Source organism: Nycticebus coucang, chromosome 9, assembly GCF_027406575.1.
Source record: "Nycticebus coucang isolate mNycCou1 chromosome 9, mNycCou1.pri, whole genome shotgun sequence".
NCBI classification, from domain to species: Eukaryota; Metazoa; Chordata; class Mammalia; order Primates; family Lorisidae; genus Nycticebus; species Nycticebus coucang.
In genome coordinates this window covers 134,166,119-134,183,330 of record NC_069788.1, presented here as the reverse complement: position 1 = coordinate 134,183,330, position 17,212 = coordinate 134,166,119, and the positions used below count along the sequence as shown (strand labels likewise).

At 36.6% G+C, this 17,212-nt stretch overlaps 1 long non-coding RNA gene and 1 other non-coding gene across 2 annotated transcripts in view; one reads left to right on the top strand and one right to left on the bottom strand.

Annotated features, from left to right (window-relative positions):
• Positions 1-3,380: 3,380 nt before the first annotated feature.
• Positions 3,381-17,212, bottom strand: part of LOC128594232 (uncharacterized) — an 86,572-nt gene continuing 72,740 nt past the window's right edge. Inside the window, exon 3 of the long non-coding RNA XR_008382517.1 lies at positions 3,381-3,449. This is a non-coding gene — a long non-coding RNA (uncharacterized LOC128594232). The remainder of the gene's footprint in view (positions 3,450-17,212) is intronic.
• Positions 5,497-5,603, top strand: LOC128595035 (U6 spliceosomal RNA). Its single transcript, XR_008382729.1, has one exon. It is a non-coding gene; the product is annotated as a U6 spliceosomal RNA (small nuclear RNA).

Here is a 17,212-nt window from a genome sequence, read left to right as displayed (position 1 = left end):
TGTCCTTGTCCTCATAGAATTAACATTGTAGGGGGACGACCAACAAATAAAAAGAAATTGTGTAGTGTGCCACATGCTTGGAAGGTCTATAGAGCAGAAGACATGAATGTGAATGGAAATGGTAGAGTTTCTTGTTTGTTCATTTGTTTTGTAAGAGGGATTAGGGAAGACCTATAAAAAAAGTGAATTGAGCTGCAATGAACATCCTAGTACAAATGTCCTTATGGTAAAATGATTTTTTTTCTTCCATGTAGATACCTAGTAATGGGATTGCAGGATCAAATGGAATCAACCCAAGGACCCATTAACTCAGAGTGGACTAATAAACTGTAGTTTATGTATACCACGGAATGCTTTTCAGTCATAAAATGATGGAGACTTTAAATCTTTGTTATCTACCTGGATGGAGTGAAGAACATTCTTCTCAGTAAAATACAAAAAATGGAAAAGCAAGTAACCAATGCATGCAATACTAATAAGAACCCAATAGATAAACAACTACTTCCCACATGAGAGAAAAACACAAAGAAATTCAAGTGAGGGGGGGAAGGTAAAGGGGAAGGAGGGAGGGGGGTTGGTGTGGTCTCACCTAAAGGGCACAATGTAAGGGTATACGGCACACTCCCTGTGCTGGTCAACTATGACGTGAACTTTTGAACTTTACCTAACAAATGCAAACACTGTAACCTAATCATTTGTACTCTGATATTAATCTGAAATAAATAAAAAAGATGATACTAAAGCAGAGTTGTGAAGCAAGGAAACAAATGAGGTGTAAAAATCTCCAGGTATCAAATAAATTATTTTGTAACAGGCAGAGGAAAAGGCAGGTGGAACATCCTAACAGGTGGAATGGCCTGCAGCTTGGTTGGAGCACAATGAGCCAGAGAAAAAAGAGAAAGGTGAGATCAGAGAGATAGCTGGAACCTCCAGGGCTTAGTAAACTGCTAGACATTTTTCAGCTTTTACCCATGGTAGACTAGAAACCAGAGAGGATTTGAATCAAGGAGTGATGTTATGGATTAAATATTTCTGTCCTCCTAGAATTAATGGGTCAAGATAGTAAGCCCCAAGGTGATGGTATTCAAAGGTTGGACCTTTGAGAGATAATTGGGTTGCTGAGGGTGGTGTCTCATGAATGGGATTAGAACCTTTTTAAAGGAGTCCCCAAGAGAGCCCTCTTGCTTTTTCTGCCATGTGAGAGGAAGAGAAATCAGTGATTTGAAATCTGCAGCCCAGAAAACAGCCTTCTCCAGAACCCAGTCACCTTCCAAAACTGTGAAAAGTGAACTTTCGTTGTTTATAAGCCATGCTATCTGTGATACACTATTATAGCACTAAACCAACCAAGACAAGGGACATAATGTATTTACATTTTATCAAGATCACTCTGGCTGCTGTGTTGGAAATAAACAGTAGGGAGAAAAGGTGAAGGCAGGAAGTCCTTTACAGAAGCTATTTCAATGAATGTGACAGATGATATGGAGTAAGGATGTTGAGACGTGAACTGGGTCTGGGTGAACAGGAGCAAACAGGGTTCTTTGATCTTCAAGTTTCTGTTTTGAAAGAAGCCAGCAGTGAAAGATGACTGTGAGAGTTTTAGCTGAGGCACCTGCAAGAATGGAGATGGTAACTTGTGAAATAGAGGAAACTGGCAGAATGGGTTTGAGGAAAAATGCTACATTTCAGATATACAGATCCCAAAAGTCATCCCTCAAGTCACCATACTCAGGGAAAATGGGAAGTTGTAGCCAAAAGCACCTTTATTTACAAAATAGTCATTATGAAATTTTACAAAATATTCTCTATGAGTTGGCCACCTATTTATAAAATATTGTGATGAATATTTTGTAAATAAAGGTCCATTTAGCTATGATTTCCCATTTTCCTGTGTATGGTGACTTTAGGGGTGACTTTTGATGCACCCATCTATTAGACATGTGAGTGAAAACACCATAGTATACAGTACTGGAGCTTAAGGCAGTGGTCCATGCTGGAAATGGGATCTTAGAAGTGGTTAGCATAACATAATATCTAAAGCCATAACTCTGAATGAGATGTCCTAGGGAACATCTATAGAGAGAAAGAAAAAAAAGTGAAGAACAGAGCTCCACCGTGAATAGGGATCAGCCAACGAAATGGAAAAGAAGTGACCATTTAGTTAATTGGAGAACCATGAGAAAGTAGTTTACTGGTGGCCATATGAGAAAAATATTTCCAAAAGACAGCTATCAATTGAGATAAATGCTCAAAGCAGTAGATTAGGGACAGAGCTAAGAATTTACTGTTGGACTTAACAATAGGGAGGCAATTAGTGACTTGGATAAGAGGGGACCAATTGGGATAAAAGCCTAAATAGAGATGGCTCCAGAGATAAAGGGAGGGGAAAATTAGAAAAAGCAAAGGAGAAGGGATTGAGAAGCAAAGCAAAGAAAGATAAGAAATTGAACTTAGAAAAGAAAAAAATTGGAGTGTTGAGGATAAGCCAGCTCAGAGACAACAGACATGGAGATGGATACGAATAAAGTCATCGTGGAGTAGTATTCTGAAGGCCTCTTGGACTCAGAGCATGTTGACCAATGTGGAATATTGCAGTGAGGACAAGCTGTATGAATATGGATCTCGTATTTGTCAGAAACAAGGTCATTAAAAGAAAGAAGGATCATAACACGTCAGGAAGGTTGGGCTTATATGTTTTTAATGTATCTCTGGTACATTATTCATGCTATTTACAATGTTTCAGGCATTCTTCTAGTCATTAGGATACAACACACACACACAAGCTCTGCTCTAGCAGACTTACAGAGTCTACTGGCAAAGAATTAATTTTTTTCTTAAACAACAAACAAAAAGCTGTAAGTATTTGCAGTAGGCCCCCAACAATCTGCACTTTATTATTCATGTAATTCCCCTTTCCATGAGTGTGGACTGAATTTAGTGACTTGTTTCTTATCAAAATAATGTGGCAAGGTTGATGAGATGTTAATTTCATAATTATGTTACAAGAGACTGCAACTTTCATCTTGCTAGCTGTCTCTTTCTCTTACCTTCTGAGCATGCGTGCCCTGAAGAAAAACTGTCAGACTGGAGAAGCCCACATGGCCAGGAATTGAGAGCAGTCTTTGGCCAATAACCTGGAAAAACTGAACCCTGCCATCAAGCTCTTCTAAGTGAGCTGGAAAGTAGACACTCTCCAGTCAAACCTTCAGATCTGACCCCAGTTCCGTCTGACCACTTAATTGTAACCTTTTGAGAGACTGAACTGGTGGATTCCACTAAGCCATACTTGAGATAATAAATGCATGCTATTTTAAGTTGCTAAGTTTGGGGGTAATTTTTTTTTGTAGTAGTAAGTCAATAATAATGAAATAATCACTTACCAGTTGTTCCAGTGGAGGAATGATATCCTTCAAGATATGCTGTGAATGATTCCTTCTGTGTCGGGATACCTGTAAATATATTTACAAGAGGGTGGCGCCTGTGGCTCAAGGAGTAGGGCGCCGGTCCCATATGCCAGAGGTGGCGGGTTCAAACCCAGCCCCGGCCAAAAACCAAAAATATATATATATATATATATATTTACAAGATATTGACATCTAACATTATTTTATTATTATTATTAGAGACAGAATCTCACTTTGTCACCCTTGGTAGAGTGCCGTGGCATCATAGCTCAAAGCAACCTCAAACTCTTGGGCTCAAGTGATTGTCTTGACTCAGCCTCCCAAGTACCTGGGATTACAGGTGCCTGCCACAAAGTCCAGACTTTTTTTTTTTTTTTTTTGCAGTTTTTGGCTGAAGGCCAGGTTTGAACCCTCCACCTCTGGTATATGGGGCCGGCGCCCTACTCCTTTGAGCCACAGGCTCCACCCGAGCCCAGCTATTTTTTAGAGACGAAGTCTTGCTCTGGCTCAGGCTGGTCTCGACCTTGTGAGCTTGAGCACTCTGGGAGGCCAAGGCAATCCACGCGTCTCAGCCTCCCAGAGTGCTGGGATTACAGGTGTGAGCCACTGTGCCCGGACTTTATTTTTAATTCAACATACTTTAGTAAGAGTGCCCATGAAAGTAGCCATATTCAGATTCATTACATGGATGCAGCTGGAACATATTCTTCTTAGCAAAGTATCTCAGGAATGGAAGAAAAAGTATCCAATGTACTCAGCTCTACTATGAAGCTAAATTATAGCTTTCACATGAAGACTATAACCCAACTATAGCACAAGACTATGGGGAAAGGGCCAAGGAAAAGGAAGGGGGGGGAAGGTTTTGGTGAAGGGAGGGTAATAGATGGGGCCACACCTACGGTGCATCTTAGAATGGGTAGAGGCGAAACTTACTAAATGCAGAATACAAACGCCAACATACAGTAACTAAGAAAATGCCATGAAGGCTATGTTGAACAGTTTGATGAGAATATTTCAGATTGTATATGAAACCTGCACATTGTACCCCTTGATTCACCAATGTACACAGCTACGATTTAACAATAAAAATAAATAAAGAAAATAAAGTAGATATAAAATAAGAAGTAAATGTTTTAGACATTGACTAATTTAAATAAAATATACTCAAAGATAGCTGGCTGCAAAAATATATCAAATTCATATGCTCTTTTTGCCATGTACTTGAAAACCTTTCCATCGAGTGGTAACATTATGTTCATTCATTTTGAATCTGGGCAGATCTTTATGTCTGCTTCAACCGAAAAATGACTTCACAGATGACAGCGCAAAAAAAAAACAAAAAACATGTATTTCTCTGTTGCTCTTTTGGAACCCTAATTCTTGAAAAATAGTCACCATGTTCGAGAAAGCCCAGATCACCCCAGGGAATGTGGCCACACCAAGTGTCTCACACTGTTTTCTGGCAGATAGCCAGCACCTGCCACCAATTGCATGAGAATAAAGCAGGCGTGGGCATTGATTTCCTCTTTCAGACTTTGAGTGTGCCACCCCATCCCGTCTGCAGAGGCCCAGACCACGGTGGAGTAGAGACAAGCTATTCTCACTGCACTTTGAATTTTGACCAGATTCTAAACATCATAAAAATCATTGTTTATACCTCTGTGTTTTCAGGTTGACATGTGATCTAGTAGGACAAAATGGAACATTTTGTGATTTTTGTGCTTTAGGAACAAATAAAAGATTTTTTTTCCTAAAGGAGTATCTTAAACATCTAAAACAAAAAAAGAAGAAGGAATTTCATATTTAAACCTTGCACTGTTTTTAACTTCATCAGAAGCTTTCCATACTATTTAGTAGTTCACATTGGGTTGGGGAGGAAGGAAGGAAATAGAGGGAAGGTTTGAGGAGAGAGAGGAGATGAGTGTGAAAATAAAAAAAAAAAAAAGTATGCCCGAGTACCACATCTGAAGAAAAAACAGAAAAGGACTTTGCGGTCTTTGGCTCTGGCCACTGGCACATGTGACTGAAGGAATTAAATCAATGTCCATGAAGATTTTGAGGGAACAATGTTACGGAAAGAACACAAGACTGAGTGTTCGCTTCAGCAGCACATGTACTAAAATTGGAACAATACAGAGAAGATTAGCATGGCCCCTGCACAAGGATGACACACAAATTCATAAAGTGTTCCATATTAAAAAGCAAAACAAAACACAAGACTGACGTAAAAAGTCCATGGCTCCACACAATCCTGGAACCCCATATTTACCCGTCAAAAACTGGGTGATGAAGGAAGTAGGAATCCAAGATCATTCTCCTCCACGCCCTATTCCATAGGATAATGGAGCCTTAGAAAGCGGAGCCAGAAACCCTGGAGAACATGGAGAGTTCTCCCAGAAAGCAGAGCCAGGGACAAGGCCTACTTCCAGGGCAGACATCTCACAGGGTCTGCCCAGCCGAATTTAATCATCGTGCTAGTCCAGTGACTAAAGTGATTTTCCTTTCTTTATTCGTACAAAGGAGAGTGGTTTTTGTTTGTTTTATTTGCCTAGATCTTGCCCCATCATCGTCTAGTGAATTTGGTGGGGCATATTTCACATTCTAAATCATTTAAATCTTCCAAAGAGACTTGGACCTTATGGAGAGAGCTGTTTATCAGCAGAGATTCTGAAATTGAAGCTTGAATCAACTAGATGGGACTGTTAGATTTGTCCTCCGAGGAGGCAGATGGATGGATTGCTCAGAGCCGCAGCTGTTAACCAGGGAGGTTCTCCCTCCATGCTCTCTGTCCTTCTATACTGGCTGTTAGTAAACTTTGAACAAGGACCTATGGAAGAATAAAGATGTAATTAGAAGGACTTTAAGCCCTGATATGCCACATGGAGGAAGACAAATATAGGCCAGGAAAGCTCACTTTGTTTTATTTTAGTAAATTTTTATTTTGGAATAATTTTAAAGAAAAGTTGCTGAGAGAGTTTCTGCCGACCACTTCCTTCTAGCTGACATATAAGTGAAATATAAACTTCTATTTCTTGGAGCCATCTTATATTTTCAAGAATTTTATAGCTGCTTTCATTACCTCAAATAAGATAACTATAGTTGATCCTCAGATAATGTCAAAATGAAAGGCAGTATGCATAAGGAAACTGAGAGCAGGATAGTTTGTTAATGGGAGTGATTCTGGAGACCCAAACTTTATACCTGTTATCTACTGATATTTCACCTTCTTCTCAGCAGTGGACAGGGATATACACATACACACAATATATATTTTACATTTAAACCTCTCAAAAATTGGAATTAATTTTAGATTGCTATACATTCAGAACTTACTACTCTTAATCACGACTCATTATGCTAAGATTTATAATATCTAATGAAAATTTTATATATAATATATATGTCAGATTTCAAATCTGTTATAAATCATCTTAATATTCCTTTAGGAGAAAATATATTACTGATCATTCCTAAATCAATAAGCTAGCCGATCTATTATGTTCAACCAAGTTATAAAGATGTTGAAAAACGAAAGCTTTCATCTCTTGTCTTTTGCTTTAATGCTCTTCTCAGTAAAGCATTAGGCCAAGAAATACGTGATCATTCCAAATCAGATTATGCTGACTGAGATTTATGACTCAGTCATAAATTCTAGATTCAAAATGCTAATTGCCTGGCGTAGATAGAAGGAGAAGTTCAGATATTTCAGGCTGTCTTTATATGATATACTCAATTGAAATAATAATTATAAAGAAAACTTGGGGTTAACAAAAATCTCATGAGGTAAGTTGAAGAAAGAAAAGGCTTTCCAATATCATAATACATACAACAGATAATTTTTTTTTCTTTATTACAGTTTTATTCTTTTTTTTTTATTAAATCATAACTGTATACAATGATATGATTATGGGGCATCATACACTCACTTCATAAACCATTTGACACATTTTTATCACAGTGGTTAACATTGCCTTTCCGGCGTTATCTCAGTTACTGTGCCAAAACATTTACATTCTACATTTACCAAGTTTCGCAAATACCCCTGTAATATGCACCACAGGTGTGATCCCACCGATTCCCCTCCCTCTACCCACCCCCCCCTTTCCCACTTCCCCCTATTGTTAAGTTGTAGCTGGGTCATAGCTTTCATGTGAGAGTCCCAAATTAGTTTCATAGTAGGGCTGTGTACATTGGGTATTTTTTCTTCCATTCTTGGGATACTTTACTAAGAAGAATATGTTCCAGCTCCATCCATGTAAACATGAAAGAGGTAAAGTCTCCATCTTTCTTTAAGGCTGCATAGTATTCCATGGTATACATATACCACAATTTATTAATCCATTCGTGGATCGATGGGCACTTGGGCTTTTTCCATTTTTTAGCTATTATGAATTGGGCTGCAATAAACATTCTGGTACAAATATCTTTGTTATGTTGTGATTTTTGGTCTTCTGGGTATATGCCCAGCAGAGGAATTACAGGATTGAATGGCAGATCTATTTTTAGATCTCTGAGTGTTCTCCATATATCTTTCCAAAAGGAATGTATTAATTTGCATTCCCACCAGCAGTGCATAAGTGTTCCCTTTTCTCCACATCCATGCCAACATCTCTGGTCTTGAGATTTTGTGATATAGGCTAGTCTCATTGGAGTTAGATGATAAAACATTCAGTGGGGAAAAGATTCCCTATTTAACAAATGGTGCTGGGTGAACTGGCTGGCAACCTGCAGAAGACTGAAATTGGACCCACACCTTTCACCATTAACTAAGATAGACTCTCATTGGATTAAAGATTTAAACTTAAGACATGAAACTATAAAAATACTAGAGGAGAATGCAGGGAAACCCCTTGAAGAAATTGGTCTGGGTGAGTATTTCATGAGGAGAACCGGGCAATTGAAGCAGCTTCAAAAATACACTACTGGGACTTGATCAAACTAAAAAGCTTCTGCACAGCTAAGAACACAGTAAGCAGAGCAAGCAGACAGCCCTCAGAATGGGAGAAGATATTTGCAGGGTATATCTCTGACAAAGGTTTAATAACCAGAATCCACAGAGAACTCAAACGCATCAGCAAGAAAAAAACAAGGGATCCCATCGCAGGCTGGGCAAGGGATTTGAAGAGAAACTTCTCTGAAGAAGACAGGCGCACGGCCTTCAGACATATGAAAAAATGCTCATCATCTTTAATCATCAGAGAAATGCAAATCAAAACAACAGATAATTTTATGGTACTTGTATAAGTATCCATCTGTAGTTTATTATTATGATCTGATAATTTTACAAATTATTATGGGACACACATTTGCTTAAGACATTAGATGTCCTTATGAGACATTCATTTTTAGACAGAAAACATTTCATATTCAGTATACTCATATGTCAGTAATTTTTAATGATAGGTGCTTGAGATATATTTATTTGTTTATATTACAAAATATTTCTGCTTCTAATACCACAAAAAGTACTTCATTTTGGACACTCCTATTCTTTCTCAAGAATCTCAGAACTTTTAAATGTTTCTTGCATCTAAAACCTACATTATTCTGCAGTTTGCCTCTAGATAAGTTTCAGAATGCTGGCAAAGGAGGGTATCCATTGTTTGGTCCTTTTTACCTTTGCAAGAATTGTGAATTAATTTTTGAATTCAGTTTTGAAAACTCGAATACCAGGAATAATGTTAGCAGTAAATTAATACATCTTCATTTTAATAAATTATTTTCTGTCAATTATGGTAGCATTTCTCGTGAGGAAGCTTTAAGTATTATTTTTACGTATATATATCTTTTAGTTTCCATAGGTTTTTAAATAGTACATAGATCCTTCCTCTAAACATAAGTGGACATGTATGTATGCCTACTACTTATTTAAGTGTTCACAGCCTAATTTATTTTTTTAGTTTTTATGAATTATGAAATGTTTGTTTCAATGCCATATTACCATTTCCATTTGACAATTTCATGAGTTTCTACCACTCAATTTATTTCCAATACTTTAGCAAAAAGAGGACATGACAATTGAAAATTTCTTGACATATTTATTAGAAATGCCACTTAAGAGTTTCATTAGACGTGGTTATATCTGAAGTGACTTTTAACAATAACAGTATTCTGTATGTTCAGCAACTGAGCCTTCCTAATAAATACTTCAGTTGCTGATAATCCTTCCTTTGGGAAGAAAAAACCAGTCAAGCCTCATCTTTTTTTGTGTGTGTGTGAGTGCAATCTTTTTTTTTTTTTGATGCCATCTTCCTATTGAATTATCATGTCCTCTAAATAAGGAATGATTTGTAGTTACCATTGAAAAAAATTGAAATATAAATGTCTTCTGACTTGGATTCTTCTGAACCCAATATTGCTGAAAATCTGTGTTTTTCCTTCTTTGTCACCACCCACCACTCTCTCTCCTTCCACTTCTGTCCTGCCTCCTCCCCAGGTATTTAGCTTTCTAATTGTGCAAAGTGGAAGAATATAGTATTCAGAATATATAACACATATTTTCCTTTAAATTCTTCTTTGTTCTTATTAGAATATGCATCATAATTAAGTTTCTCAGTTATCTTTTCCTCCAAAAAGAGGAATTAAAAAGTCACTTTTTTCAAAGTGTCTTTATTTCTTCTTGATTCTTTTTTCATTTCTTATCTATTTAAAGAAAATGAAACTGATGGGTGGGATTAGGACATGATATATTCCATACTGTAAAAATAACAGAATTTGGGCACATTATTTTCCTTGTGTAGGAGGGTCTACTATGAAAGTTATACATAAACATGAAACATTCCACATAGCTCTTATTTTAAATAGATTACCATTTTTGATGAAATTTTATATCTTGAGGCTTAGAATTGAAATAAAATCACTTGAAGAAAAGCATTAGTTTGTTCCAACATTTTCACAGACATGTACATTTTCTGAGACATCCCTCCCATTAGCAACCTCCCTGGATACTTGGATGAAAAACAGAAATAAATCTGTGGTTAAGTATAGTTTTTATCTTCACAGTTTCTCAAAAGTTTTTTTGGTGTATCCCAATTCTTAAATTCAAATCTTCATTCGTTTTGCCAAATTCTATTTCTTAAAGTTATTACAATCAGAAATTAAGGAAAGTTAGTGAAGCTTTTTTTTTTTTTCCTATGGAAAGTGGAGTCATGGCCAATATTTCTTATACTCACAGTGATTTAGTTGTTTAAAAATAATAAACATCAATCTAAACAGTTGCTATTTTTTTTTAATTCTTCTGTTTTGGTCCTGATTAATTTATGGTCGGCACCCATAAGCAAAAGTTTCTTTTCCTACTTTTTCTTCTTCTTCTTCTTTTTTTTTTTTTTTGGCTCTTCCCTAATCTTTTAAGTGCACCATCAGTCAGAAATATAATACTGTATTTTTATCTCTTATTCCCTGTAGAAAATTAAAGGAAATGATTCAAAAATCTTCTGGAGAACGTACCAGAGTTTATCATTATTTTTAAAATTCATTGACTATTTCTTGTCCTTCAGTACTTGCTAGCTTCTCAGTCCTGGGATAAGTCTAGTTGAATTAAATTCAGCTTAAAGCAGATTTTCTGTCTCCTAGATACCCAAAGTGGGGAATGATGCTAAAGCCTTAATGTTCTTTCTCTGATTTATTTTGTCCCAAACATATTTGCTCTCCCAAGAAGAAAATAAGGCTGTCTTATGACTTTCCTATTGAAATAAAAATGAATTTTATAAAGTACATACGTTTCCTTGTTTATTGCTAAATAGTACTTTCGTTAATTCTCTTATATTTTTTTTTTGGATAATTTTAGTGGAAAGTTTATCTTCAAAAATTTTCTCAGAGTTGGTGGCGCCTGTGGCTCAAAGGAGTAGGGAGCCGGCCCATATACCAGAGATGGCGGGTTCAAACCCGGCTCCAGCCAAAAATTGAAAAAAAAAATTTTTTTCTCAGAGTTGGTATTCATATGAATCCTGGACATAACATAATCTTAGTCTTAAAATAGGCTCTTAAGAACAACCAGAGGCATAAAACACAGGATACCTGGGTGATATATTTTTTATACTTCTCTCATGCAAAGTGCATTTATATATTGTCTTAATTTTTAGTTTTCTTTGTTTCTATTCTCTGTAGAATCACCTATGTGTAGCCATGTAGTCATGAATTTCTAAATCATTGTAGTAAGGAACAAAATAAACAAACATTTTGTTTTACTCATGCTACAACTAATAGCAAGAGATATAAGGCATCATGATACACCAAGAGATATAAGGCATCATGATATTTTTCAAAGCCACAAGTATAATTCCTATTATTACCAGATGAAATAACTTATTCATATCTTTTACTTCCTATAATATAGATATTACTCTGTTAGTTAAGTAACTAGTTTAGGGGTATATCAAGAAATTACAGATGAGTATGTAGAACACGTGAGCCAACCTGAACTTTTCTCCACACTGCAGTCATATGCTATATTTTAAGTAACAAGATTTAAGACAACAGAAAATAAAACCAAGAAAATAATCTCATAAATATCTCATCAAAAAGCAATATAAGGAAAAAAAGAAATTATTTGAAAATCTGAATTATTAAAATGATTAAATGGTCTATTATTTTTGGTCATATGAAACAAATCATTGTCGAATCATCATTTGGCTATGTTGGGTAGAAGCAACCAATATCTAATTCATGATATTTAACTGTCTGGAAATTCTTAGAAATTAGAAAAATACTTTATTTTCAATTTCAAAAAAAAAAAAATGTTTTTTCTTTCCTTGCCCGGAAGGGCTTACATTGGAATGCTAAATTTACTTCTTATTTCTTCAAGTGTATCTTCCATCACTGAAGGAATTCCCTTTTTTGAAAGCTGGGATCCACAATATATCAAGTTTAACCCATGGTATGTAAAGTTTGGGGAAGGTGCCTACCCCTGTCGCTGTTTGTAGTCCACGGACACCTTTCCTCATACATTGTCATTTCCTAACGCAAAGGCAGCAAAGCAGTACCGCACTGAAAATAGTCTGTTTGTGTTGAAAGGTCACTTCTCAAATCATTGTGGGAGGCAAAGTTTTTTTTTTTTTTTTTTTGCTGGGGATAGGTTGGAACCCACCACCTCCAGTATATGGGGCCGGTGCCCTACTCCTTCAGCCACAGGTGCCGCCTGGCAAAGCTTTTAATAACAATACTCTTTTAAGAATTAACAGACTTTCACTAAAATACATAAAATAAGCAGATTGAATGTCCTCAGCATCTTTAGTCAATATCTAATAATTGTATCTTTCCAGTTTCCTTTCTTCACTTATTCCTTGAGCTTTTTTGAGATCCCAAACTCACCTTCTGCTATTGAAAAAGCAGATTTAGTTCTGAAGGTTAATCCAACTCAGCAGGATTGAAGGATGGCACTTTTCCTTGGTCGTAAGTATGTTGGCTCAGGCCAGACAGCTGTTAGGACATTCTCCTCTGGGAATCGTGCTCTCAACACCCACCGTTGATGCACATACATGGTCTACTGGCTGCCGACTTCCATGCCCATCTGCTCAAATGGCATGGTGCCCACTCACAAGTTGGCTGGATTCTTGCCCTTAGTGTGTAGGTGCCAGGCAATGATGGGTTTAGATGGGCAGCCTGCATAATACTACAAGTGACAATTTTTTTTTCCTTTTTCTCTCTGTACAATATCTATCCTCTGTGCCTCCCTGAAAGAGCAACTTGTGTTTCTCCACCTTTGATTATACCTGTGGCCATATGTGGCCCTGTACATGTAGATGTCCAAATGTACTCAACCTGCCACCAACTATCAGATAAAAGGGAAGAATTCATAGAGCCCCAAATGACAAGTCCCAACATTGAAATGGGTTGGATCGTGAAAATCCTGACCACCTGCAGTCTGTCAGGAGATATTTACCATGGGGTTAACTACAGCAGACCTCTCATAGATAGCAGTGGTGTCAGGAAACAGTTTAAGTTACAGCACTTTTTGTCTGTTGCAGTTTTAGCACAAATCACTTGCTTTTCATTGAAAAAGGCACATACAACAGTAAACAAAATAAACCAGGAGGAAAAAAAAGCTTAAGGGGAACACAATTTATATGTACACCGGGGGCAAGGGAGCAAGCTATGATATTTAGACCTCAGAAATAACCCTGCCTAGAGGTCCAAATGAAAAGAAAAAGAAACAGAAATACCGTCTCTCTTTCCAATCTACAACAAACCCATGGAGAGGAATAGATTGGCAGAGGAGGTTGTGACTTTAATGATCCAAAGCATATGAATGCTTGTTAGCAGACAGCAGACAGACATAAGTAAGAACAACAGTAATGGCTGCATCTGCGGCCTGGCCTATGGCACTAAAACTGAGCAGGCAGCGTCGGAGAGCAGTGCCGGAAGGTATGTGAAAGCCATGCTTTCCTTGCGTGTTTATTTAAGGGTGATTGAATTCGGGGTGTTGTCATCTGCCTTGGAGAATGGTTGTCCAATGTGTAGGCATGATCTTTCTCTCCGAATATGCTGTGTTGAGTCAGTTAGTTATGTGTGACTACTTGATCTGTCCTAGTCTTTATGCAGTGCCAAAATCCTCCAATCCAAGTTCCAGAGGAACAGGGCCTAAAAACTTTTGGCTCCAGAATCAAATTAGGCTTCTCTGCTTCCCTAGCCAGAAGCGCATAAATACCCAATGGCCTAAACCAAAGAATTTGACATTGTGCAATGAATAGAGCTGTCATATACCACTAAAGTGTAGAAATATCTACTATTTGAAGTCAAGAGGAGTTCAACATCTTTAGTAATCGGAACAGACTTCTTTGGACACCTTTATGTGTTAGTCTGGCTTTGCATTGGAAATATTTCTGGCAAGTTATTGATTCCAGATATCAGAAATATAAGAACATATGGTTTATGAGAGAAAATCTACCATTTTTTTCTGTCAAAAAAAAAAATTCTTAAAGGCAAGCACATTTTTCATAATAGATGGACCTCCCTCATTTACCTTCAGGTTAATACCATCTGCTTAGATGTATCCTTAAAAGAGAACTAGTCAAAGAAGAGGTAAATTGGTATACTTTGAAAAAATACTATGTGAAACTGAATTTAGAGTTATCTTAGGAGTTTCTGGTGAAAATAGAAAAAAGAATGGGTAGAGTGATCCAAAACATCTGAATGTGATACTATGCTATGATTTAAAAGAGTTCCTTGAGCAAATCATTTCCCTCATGATTTATCACATCGCAAGGCTCCAATCTTAAGAATCATGTACAAGTAATTTATTGAAAATGAAGAAAAGCAGGTGACTCATCAAGATACTCTTGAAGGTAGAGACTATGTTTTATTCATCTTTAGATCAACAGTATTGACCACAGTGTGCATAAAAACAGCATTTTATGGCATTGGTTTTTCAAACTTTATATCTCCTTAAACATGTGGTCTACTATTTCTCTGAACTATCCATAATTTTCAGTAGCTTTAACCTAAGAGATCTGATTAGGAACATGTTCAACATTCTTTTCAAAATATAAACCAAGTCAGTTGCTAGCATTTTCCAGATGGACTTCCATAATATCTCATAGGAGATTTCATATGTATTTTACGGAAGTAAAGTTGAAATTTCAAGGTGACTCCTGAATTTGTCTGTAATTAAAATAACTGATACTAGTTGGATACTAGTTCCTGGATGTCTGTGGTACATATTACGCTCAAAGCTTATGTTACTCTTGTAGAAGAGAAAACTGAAAAGATGTACATATTAAAACTGAAAAGATAAACATATGGCTATGGATATAAGTTGATAGAATTCTGCTTTTAAATAGCATTACATAGCTATATAGATTATTATTTTAGACTTCCCTATGTTCTATTATCACTTGCCCTCTGGGCATATTATTTAACCTCTTGGTGCCTCTATTTTCTCAACTGTAAAATATGGTAGGGGATAGTACTTACTCCTCATATCATTGCCTTAGTAATAAGGAAATTAATATATACACCTTAGAACACATGGTAAAATCTTATTATTACAGTCTTCCCTATATTCTGTACACTAGTTGTATTATTCCTCTTCCAGCAGTATTTCTAGGTAATATATGCTCTAGTAAATGGATAATTAACCTAAGCCAAGGTACCTACAAAATTGTTTCATGCTTCTACAAACTCTTTAAAAATGATTTCTTTCTTTTCGTGCAGAAACTCCATTTCCTTCTAGGACCTTTGAAAGCATTTCCTTAGTAAAACCTTTAAACACACAAGGAGATGGCATTATACAGGGTATGGGATGGCATTATACAGATCACTCTACCAGTGAGTAGGAATCTTGGGCTTCCCGTCTCTTTCTGCCTGCTTTAATCTCACCTCTGGCCCTCACTGAATCCCATCTTACCCACATGCAAAACACATCATCTCCGCCCCTGATTCCTAAGAGTCTTATCCTATTACAGCATCAGCTCAAAGTTCAAAGTCTTCTCTTCTAAACTTAAATGTCATTATCTCACCAGCTCAAAGACCAAAATTCAGTCTCCTAAATCACCTAAATCCAGCTTTGAAAGATGTTGAGCTAGACTGAGATCTAGAGGCAGCATTGTTTTAACAAGTATTGTGGACTGCCCGTGCTGGGAGGTAGTTATGATTATTGCCTCCATTGCATAGATAATAATCTAAGGCAAGAGGGACAAGATCACAAAGTTTGTAAGGTTCATAGTATGTTGATTAGCCTAGATTCATTCAATTCAAAATCCCATGCATTCAGACTCCAAAGCTTTTATGCTGAATCTACTGCCTCTCAGAGTAGATATTTCACAAGTACTTGTTAGCTGACCATTTTATTGCACTGGTCTGCACAACAAGATATGGATAATATTTATGAAACCTCCATTCAGTTATTTTACAACTAATAAAGTACCTGTTTTTTAAAATTATATTTCAAAGTATCTTATTACCATCTAGAATATCATTTAAGATGAAATCATTATAGCAGTACTTTGGAAAACACAAAGAGGGATAAACTAAAGATATGTATACTTTACCACTATATCCACTCAAAACTAATGCTATAGATTTTTATTTATAGCATTAGTAGAAGAGAAGACTGAAAAGATCAGTGAGAATCAGTGAGAATATCTAGAACAACTTGTTTTAGATATTAGTGGAGTAGAGGCAAAGAGGCCAGGATAGATTTCTAGGAGAAAGTATAGATTGACAAGACATCTGAATCTCCTCTACCTATTAAAGTCATATTAAAGTCACAGTAAAAGAATAAAAATGTGCTATCTGTACAAACTCATGAAGAATGAAATTGTGAGCAAAAGTGAATGATATGTTTCAGAATTTGGGGGAAGATAAAAAGTCCTTGAAAGAATTATAATGACTTCATAAAATATAAGAAGTTATAACCTGTTTGTGGTTATTGGGGGATGAGAATATTAATATCAAAAAGTTAACAAGTCCCCTTTTCCCAGAGAACTTCCAAGAAACTCACCACTTGATAGCACTTGGAACCATGGAAAACATGGTCAAAACTGTCTACAATAGCCATTAGGCAGGAGAGTTAGACTCATAGGCTGACTTACCTGTTGCACATAGCCAGCTGAGAGCTCCCAGACCTGCATGAGATAGCATTACATCAGGAAGCTTCTGGAGTCTGGATTCAAGGTAAAATCTGGCATTGCAGAGGGAAGAGACAAGTGCGGGGTTGCAAAGTAGGGGATTAAAATCAACCTCACAATGATACTCTCAGCTCCTATTCTGAATAATTGTCAGAAATACTAGTGGAAAAAAAATGTATCCCTTTATCGAGAAGACTGGAGGAATCTTTTCTAGTAGGATATATTTTCCCCAAATCCTGTAGA